Source organism: Alligator sinensis, unplaced genomic scaffold, assembly GCF_000455745.1.
Source record: "Alligator sinensis unplaced genomic scaffold, ASM45574v1 scaffold280_1, whole genome shotgun sequence".
Lineage (NCBI taxonomy): Eukaryota > Metazoa > Chordata > Crocodylia > Alligatoridae > Alligator > Alligator sinensis.
Genome location: NW_005841835.1, coordinates 7,005,079 through 7,014,103, shown reverse-complemented (window position 1 = coordinate 7,014,103; position 9,025 = coordinate 7,005,079). Strand labels below are relative to the sequence as shown.

The 9,025-nt window shown below is 40.7% G+C and overlaps 1 protein-coding gene across 1 annotated transcript in view; it reads left to right on the top strand.

The window, feature by feature from the left end:
- The window catches only part of LOC102371433 (neuronal PAS domain-containing protein 3), a 200,985-nt gene that overhangs the window by 37,171 nt on the left and 154,789 nt on the right, over positions 1 to 9,025 (top strand). The window lies entirely within an intron of this gene.

Sequence of the window (9,025 nt, the reverse complement as noted above, 5' to 3'; positions counted from 1 at the left end):
TTTCCCTTCCTGAAATGTGAGAGTTGAGCTCAACCTTTTAGATGGTCTGGCCAGATACTTGTGATCCAGATGCACCACAGGCCATCACTCCCTTCCAGGAGAAGTAGAGGAGGAAGAGAGGATGGAGGCAGGTGGTTGCCAGCATGAGAGAGAATGAAGGGATAGAAGTGGAGGAGAGAGGAAGAGGCTCCAGGCTTTAGAGGACATCAGTGCCATGGTACAGGACAAGGAAGGGGACATGTCAGGCTGAGCTGCTTACCTCTGTTTCCCCCTGTTGTGGGCTAGATCCAGTCACTTTGCAGGCTAGATCTAGCCCACAGGCCAAAGGTTGAGCATCACTGGTTTACCATGCTTTCACTTGAGAAGTAAACTACCTCACATTTACCATCGAGTAAGACTATGTACAAGGCAGTTAACAGTAGCTAATACACTTTAAATTCACACTATACTTTATCTCATAATAACTTGTTCATGTACTATGTCTGGTGTTGCTTACATTTTGTTTCACAGTGTGATTATTCTCATTTAAAATCATAGAAAATTAGGGTTGGAAGGGACCTCAGGTCATCTAGTCCAACCCCCTGCTCAAAGCAGGACCTTCCCCAGCTAGATCATCCCAGGCAGGACTTTGTTGAGCCGGGCCTTAAAAACCTCCAAGGATAGAGATTCCACCACCTCTCTAGGTAACCCGTTCCAGTGCTTCACCACCCTCCTAGTGAGAAATACCTAACCTAAACTTCCCAGTAGAGGAAGTTAGATGGGTCCTGATCTGCATGGGGTGGGGAGGCAGATCAGGACCTAGCAGCTAGGACAGCTCTCCCAGCCATGTGGAGATCTGAACGGGTCCCAATCTCGATGGGGCTGTTAGGCAGTGTCCCACCAAGGCAGGACAGCTCTTCCCACCCCCTGTGGCCCTCTGCTGTCTAGGTTGACTAGGAGCAAATTGCTCCTGGTGAGCGTCTGAGCAATTGCTCAGCGTCTGAGCACCTGAGCGATTGCTCCCGTACAGCGCATTAGTTAATGGGCTGCTTCTCTAGTACCTGTATCTACAGGTATTGGAAAGCGGCCCATTAGAGTGAAATACTGTACAGTAGTTGTTGCACACATGGAGACGGTGATGCTTTATAGAGCATTAAATTAGTCTAATGCATAGTAAATCATCTTGTATAGATGCACCCCCTGGGTGCTATATAAATAATGATTATATATTTTTTTAATATATTCAAATGAAAGAGTAAGGGGGATCTCTAGGAAGGACTAGGATGTTCACTTCATTCCTTCATGTGCTCAAAGGAAAAGGAAGTAAGAAATCTTCTCTCCTTCCCAGGTGCATGAACATATCTCCTTGTTCTATTTTGTGAAATGCAAACTTATTTAAAGAATGGTTTGAGAGGGCTGTGAAACCTAAACCTCCAGCAGGCTTAACTTGCCTGAATTCTGAGCCAAAAGTTTCTTTTTGGTGTGAAGTCTTTGTCTCTTTCTCTGTTGCTCTTTTAGAGAGGAATTCCCCAGTGTTAAAGCCTGTACAGTCCAATACAACTTTTTATTTTGACACCTTCACCTACAAATATTAACAGCACTCTGACTTGATTTGACACTGAGATTTAAAGTACCTCTCATCTCCCACACTAACACAACCATAGCCTCACACACAAGACTGCAAGATACCATCCAAAGAACTTTTGTTGGCTAACATAAAAGCATGAAGAGACTTGTCTACAGCACTTTATTTCCCAAGTTTTGTCTGTAGTTGTAAAGAACTGCAGTTGGCATCCAGTTTAGGATTCAAAATAATAAAAAGAAAAAAAATTAGATGAAATGGAAGCTGAGGTGAGAGAAAGCAAGAGCATGTAAGAGAAGACAGGTTTCCAAATAAGTTTGTTTGACATGCAGTGCCGAGATTTGTTTCCTACAACAATCTTAATCCTTATGGGATAGTACTTTATGTCAGTTGCATTAGCTTTCAGTCCCTGACCTAACTGCCATGGAAACCATCTCCAGGTGCTCATAGGCGTAAAAGATTTTCAAAATTTTGAAAAGGGAACCTTGATTTTTCAGTTCAGTGGTTCTTCAGTTCTCAGTCCTGAGACATTGGAGATATCCACCATTTGACACCCAAAATCTTGAAATTATTAGCATCTAGAAAAGTTACTGCTTTTAGAAAAGGTTTCATTGCATGGATTTTTGCTATGTCTGTATATATGCCTCTAATTTATTGGGTAATTGTGAGTATTTTTACTTTCATCCATGATGGTGCATGGGAAGTTTTCTTTTTGTTTTGTTAGTTTATAGAAGTATTTCTTTGTTTTTAAGGTAGTTTTCATTTCTCTTTATTTTCCTTTAGATACATCAGCTAATACATGGAAAAAGACAGCAAGAACATCAAGTTTCTGTCAAAACTGTTAATAAATATTCATCATAGTTTTGTGATATGTAAGATAGTTATGAAGATAGTACTAACTCTCCAAGGGAGAGCCCATTTTAATCATGATATAACATCTTACTGAACTTTATTCTTCTATTATCCCATAAACTATAGCTCAGTGTTTCAATTGTTATCGTGTATCATCTATAAGATTCTATGGTTAGGCCACATGGTGTCAGTATATAGAAACTCATGATGTTTTGTGAAAATGGATTATGAATGCAGTCTTTGTGCCATAATATTCATTATGTGTCTGTTTCCCTGTCCACATTGTAGTGGATCCATTCAGTTAGACAAGATGTACTGTAGCACTGACTTGCACTTTTGCTATAATACCACAGTTAGACAGTATTGCTCACAACAGGGGGCCTAGCAAAGGCTATTGACATGCCTGTTTGATGTATGAAAAGACAAATTAGTCTCTATTTCCTTTTTGCCAGCAGGGTATGATGATCCTGATGGGGAAAAGTCAACTGCAATGATAATATATTTACATTTTTCATCAAAGTTAGCACATGTGAAATATATCTTAAATATCTGTTGGGTACTTCGGAGGATTTATGGCATAACAAGAACAGAGTCTTAAAAGCAATAATTCCTAACCCTTTCTGAGCAGAGATTGAGTACTGAATGCAATGGTCCTGATTCTGTACAACGCTAAAGCACATGCTTAGCTGTAGCTTTTGACTTTAAGAAAACTGTTTAAGAATTTGGTTAGACTGGGGCCCTGGCAGCAGGGTTTTATCACCTAATAAGGTGAGAAAAACATAAAAAATACTAAACCAGCATTTTTGTGATAAACCTCAGTCTGCTAGAACCTACAAGATTTGCTGGCATAGCTACGTTAGCACCGGGTTTGAAAAATTACAACTCCACACTGCCATACTTGTACCAGCAAAACCCATTATATTTGGACAAAACCATGCAGATGAAAGAGGACATCTGTTCCCTTAGTTGTGTCATTTGGGGAGATAGTGTAGTTAAACTGAGGGCCTTGTTACACAGTAATTTTATGAGGCTTCTGGAGCTCTTAACCCTTGGACTGGCTGCATGTTAACACCTTTAAGTGGCTCAAAACACTCATTATTTGGCTTAAAGTTATACCACTCCAGGTAGGATTCTCTCTAGTCTGCCTCATTTTGCTTCTATTAAGGTATTGCCACACTCCACAACTGTTCCACCCAAGTTGAAGTCCTCCGGCATCCCAGGATGCAGTGGCCCCTCCTGAGTCAGAGCAGGGATGTCAAAGCGCAGCAGGGCCAAGCATGGTGCCTCTGGCCTTCTACACCGACTGGGCAGAGCCAGCCCTGCAGCCTTGGAGCGCCCAGCGGCCATGGTGCCTCTTGGACTGGCTCACTGCTCCAAATGCCTGGGTAAGATTTCATCCGTGGTGCCTGTGGGAAGTGGCAGGCTAGTGCTCACGCCTCCCGCTGACCTACGGTTGAATCTACTCCCAGCCCCATATACTGTTGCAGTTAGTCTAGTTGGAGACAGTCCTGCTTTGAGCAGGGGGTTGGACTAGATGACCTCCTGAGGTCCCTTCCAACCGTAATTTTCTGATTCTATATTTTTTCTGCCACATATACATTTATCACCATTTTTATGGTGACCATTGGGAAATGCTGTTTCCTTATAGTGGACTCTATATGTACATTTACTAACTACGCAGTAGACAGCAAGACCTGCAACTTGCTCAGGAATGCACTACAGGTCCATGATGTAGACAGAATTAGCATTCAGGACCCATTGACTCCTAGCACTATACTAGTTCTCCAAAGCTCATGGCCTATATAACATACATATTCAGTTCACTTAGAATATTTGTTTTCTTACCAGTCAGCATAGTATATGACAATAATTTCATTTTTCCTGCTGCATGCATCATTATTATGGATAGGATATAGTACCAGTAATTAATCTCAGTTACAGTGTGTTCACTTTCTGTTCTTGGTCAGGCATAGTGTGGTACAATGAAGTAGAGTAATACAACTTAATTTCCATAGAGGTATTTCTGTCCATGAAGTATTGGGAAGGTTATACTTTATGGTAGGACTGCAAAGCACTCAACACCTTCCATTTCACTGTGATTTAATTAATGATTATAGAAATAATGATATAACATACAAAGCAATAGTGGGACCCTAACACACCTTGTGCCTTCAGCCATTCAGAATCAGAAATACTCAACTTAATCACTGTTGTTTTTCCCCACAAAAATAAACTGATTTTTCCCCCTCTTTAAACCAGGATATTAAAAGATGACCTATCCCACAGCCAACAAAACCTCTCCCAGTAGGAATGGAGAAATATAAAGTTGCAGGCAGAGGCCCCAATTCACCCAATCATCCCTAATCAGGAAAACACATTTTTGTATATGCTGAAGTCTCATTGACTGCAATGGGATCTTAGCATGTACTGAATTTTAAGCATGTGCCCATGATTTTTGCTGACTTTCAGAATGCCAGCATTGCTGCAGCCACAAGAAACTTCAGACTCCACAAGGTAACAATGAGTTATGTTACAAGAAGTACAAAATAGAACAATTTGTAGGGGAAAAGCTGGTAAGCCTGCTCCTCACTCCAAAGCATATTACACCCAGAGCTGTAAATCTGAGGAAAGGTAAACTGGTTAATGACAAATCTTAGCTGTGCATTTATATGGCATCCTCTCACAGTCTGATATTTCCTTTTAGAGTCTAGACGTTTTAGGCTGCGGGCTGAAATGAAGAATGCTATTAAACTGCCACTTCTGGTTATTAGGTTGTTCATGGCAACTCTCATTTTTGTCACCCAAGATTACAATAATTTTTCTCATGGGTTTTTGTTGTCATTGTCATGCTAATATAGCTAGGCCATAGCTTTAGTTTTGAACTAGCTAAAGTCCAGTTGAAGATTGCCAGAAACAGCAATTTATATCATGAGTTTCTTGATAATACTGCACCCAGGAAATGAAAATTAAGAGCATTTTTGCTGCTTCTTTCAATCTTATCAATATATCAGGGATGTCATTAACCCATCCTAGTTGATGTCGTGTGTATATACAAAGGGTATTTTTACACATGCTCCGACACATTCTGATTAGAACGTATCAGAGAAGACTCGGTTAATTGAGTCTACTGGGGCATTGTAATCAGGATGCTCCAGTGTGCTGCAGCATCTTGTGTATTCAGCATCCCCATGTTTCAAAATGGCGGCAGGGGTACTTTAACTAAAGCTCATCAAACAAGCTTTAGTTCAAGCACTGCCCACAGCCATTTTGAAACATGGGACATTGAATGCTGCGGCATTTTAATTCGTGTCTGTCCAGGAGCCGCTCTACTTAAAACGTGCCCTCCCCTACCCCAGAGCACGTATATAGGTGCCTCATGTCATTTAAAAGGTTATTTTACAATTTTACAATAATGTTATGTTAAATGTTATGTTAAGCATAATGTTATGCAGCTCAGATTTTAAAAAATAAAAGTATTAGTTGAATATGGATAATATTGCATGAGGAAGAACATCCCTTTTCCATGGCAGGATGCCAGAGCAACTGGCCATGGCAAGACATAGGTGATTGTGAACTCCTGCTGTTCCTCCCTAAAAGATACCCATCACAGCGTCGGCCGCCATTCTGTTACTGGGTTTTGCTTCACTTTATCATTAGCTCCTCAGATCAAAGTCTGTAGCTTGTTCTTTGAAGACTAGGTGAAATGATCAAGGCCTATGTCTGATAAATTCACCTCTCCTGTACTAAACTCCCACATATTTTTGTGCATCTGGCTGTGAGGATCATCCCTCTTGTTCCTGCAGTTTCTTGTTTAATTTGTGCCTAAGCTACCAGGTCACTGGTTTTTTTGCTTGCTTGCTTGCTTGCTTGCTTGTTTGTTTTTTCTGGCAGTGTGGGAACAGTTGGTTGAGAGGGGACATATGACAGTTTTGCTAAAACCACTACTTTGGCATGTCATTTCCACATGTTAATGTCATGACCCAAAAGGCATGATTGTGTGTGTGTGCTTCGGCATCAGAATTATCCACGTTAAGTTGCAGAGCATTGCATGGGAGTTTCCTGTAGCAAGAGGAAACTCCGGTGCAGGGACCAGTTTCCCGCCTTTTCTGCAGCTTCTTTTGCAGAGTGCATTGCTCGAGTTGCAAGAGGAATGCACGGTGCAAAAGAGTTCCCGCCACCGGTATGCAAATTCGTTCCCCGTGATTGGCTAGTGCTAAATTATTCCCACGTGGCGGCTAGCGATTGGCCTGTTAGCCGTATAAGAGGTTTGAGCAGTTTCCGCCCAAGCCGAAAAGGACTCCACATCCATCTCGTGGGGACTCTGGGTACACGGCAGGGTAATAGAAACCCTGTGTGAGATCCAGAGGAGCGTGGCGGCCTGATCCACCGCCCACCTCTTCCCGTCTTCGAGCGCGACTAATATAAGACGTATTTACGATTTCTACATTGGTGGCCTGTTCACCCAGAGCATCCGGAGCTCTGCACCGTGGAGCCTAGCAACCTCCACGAGACCGTCTGTGTTGTGTCTGTCTGTAACTGCAACTTAATCAAGCTTTCCAGCCTACACCATTGCCATCTCGGTGTAAGTAAACAATCTTTTAAACTACCGATACGCATCCGTGCCTAATTCCAGAGCGAAGGCCTTCCCTCTCCGCCCCCGCGTGCCCGGGCTGCTGGCCACAGCCCGCGTGCAGCGCGAAAAAGGGCTCGGGGCGCTCCCGGCCCGCACAGTTAAAACTTGTAAAGGAAGCATAACTGGAATTGGTTTTCTTTGTTGTCAGTCATTTTGCAATACAACATTACTTTTATTTGAAATCTGTACCTTCAGCTCCATAGTTAACAGTCCAAAGCATGTAATGAAAAATATGTGGAAGCATTTCAAGAAAAGAGTTTTGATTAGAATACAGTAGTGAAAAACTGACAGATATAGTTTATTAAAGTGCTACAATTTACCTCCGCACACAATAAGAGTGACTGTTTTCATATTCACTAATCCCCAAATAACCATCAAGAAATATTAAAATTCACATTTTATTAGTTTCATTTAATTTCTTAATTGCTCAAATTCAGTTTACCAATTTATTGCTGTGTGAAATGCTTAGAGGCAATACGTACATTAAAGGGATTATTTACATGTAATCCCTTCCTCCCAAAGGATACAAACTGATCATTTATGAATCCTGATTTACGCTCTGTATCAATGTCAGTGAAATAGTTACTGTGGAATGATTTGGACGGTAGAAAATAAAACAGTACGAAAGTATGATTGAGTACTTAAATGGTACTATCTCATTTTCACTGGTGATCTTACTATAAAGGTTTGGGAACTTCAATTTTATAGTTCAGATGAACCAGTCTCAAAACTACTTGTTCTTTTGCAGCCATTTATTTTGTAGGGATGTTTGCAATTGATAAGATGCATTAAATATAACTGGTAGGGACTCTGCTTAAAATGTTTTATTTGTTGTGTGGATCATTTTCAGATGTATTTGTGATTACAATGGGGTGAGGTTTATCTCATTGCAACCCCATTGCAATATAACTAAAGTAAGTTATATTAACTTGCTTTAGTATAATTGGCAGGGATTTGCTTTTGAGATGCAGAATTTCAGCTTGGTCTTACCCCTGGATATCATTGTGGGTATCTCTTTTCCTACCAAAGAGTGGGAAAGCAAGATGCACTTTTATCAGAAAGGAGAAACCAGAAGCAGTAATCTGTGGAAGACAAAGAAAAACTATACAAATCTGTAACACTTTTGGGGGAACATCAAATAGAGAGTATCTTCAATCTGTGGTCGGTTACTCTTCAGCCGAGTGGCAGAGTTCATTGTTGACCTAAAACAGAGTTTTTATTTGCTTTATCAATGACTCTCCTCTCCTGTTTCTTTGGCCAGACATATAGAACAACACATGATATCAAAATGTTAATGTTCTGAGAACATGCAAGTATGTGCGGTTTGAGTAGCATACGACATGAACTAAGTCTATGACGGCAATAGACTCAGGCTTTAACTCTAAAATGCTGAATCTCTGTTGACCAAGAACCACTCAGAATCTCAATGTGCTTCTGACTTCCCACATATAGGCATTTCTCTGGCCCTGTATTTTACTGTTCTGCGAACTGCTGGCTTCCTTCTAGAAAACAGAAAATAAACAGTCATTCAAGATACATGCTATCTATTTTATTAGACTGAGACGGGGAAAAGCTGACATCAGCAGAAATGCTTGCTAGTCCAGACCTTAACTGACCTTTTTCATATAGAAAATCCTGGTTATGATTGCTGAGCTAATGATACTGTTAATGAAAATGTACGCCCCAGACATATTCTTTACCACTGTTACATAGTTTTAAACAAACATATTGTGTACCGCACATAGATTTATATTATGTGTTCATAGCTGTGTAATTATGTAATAGGTCATTATAATAATGTTAAATCATAATTCCATAAACATTTTTGATTGTGTGCATATGTGTATGCATATGTATGTGATGGAAATAGCAGTTGTAGAAACACAGTGAAGATCTAATTTTTTTGTACTCAGAGCAGGGACTTTGTGGGCATGTTTGGGTGTGCACACATACATATGCAATGTGATGTTGCATAAAAT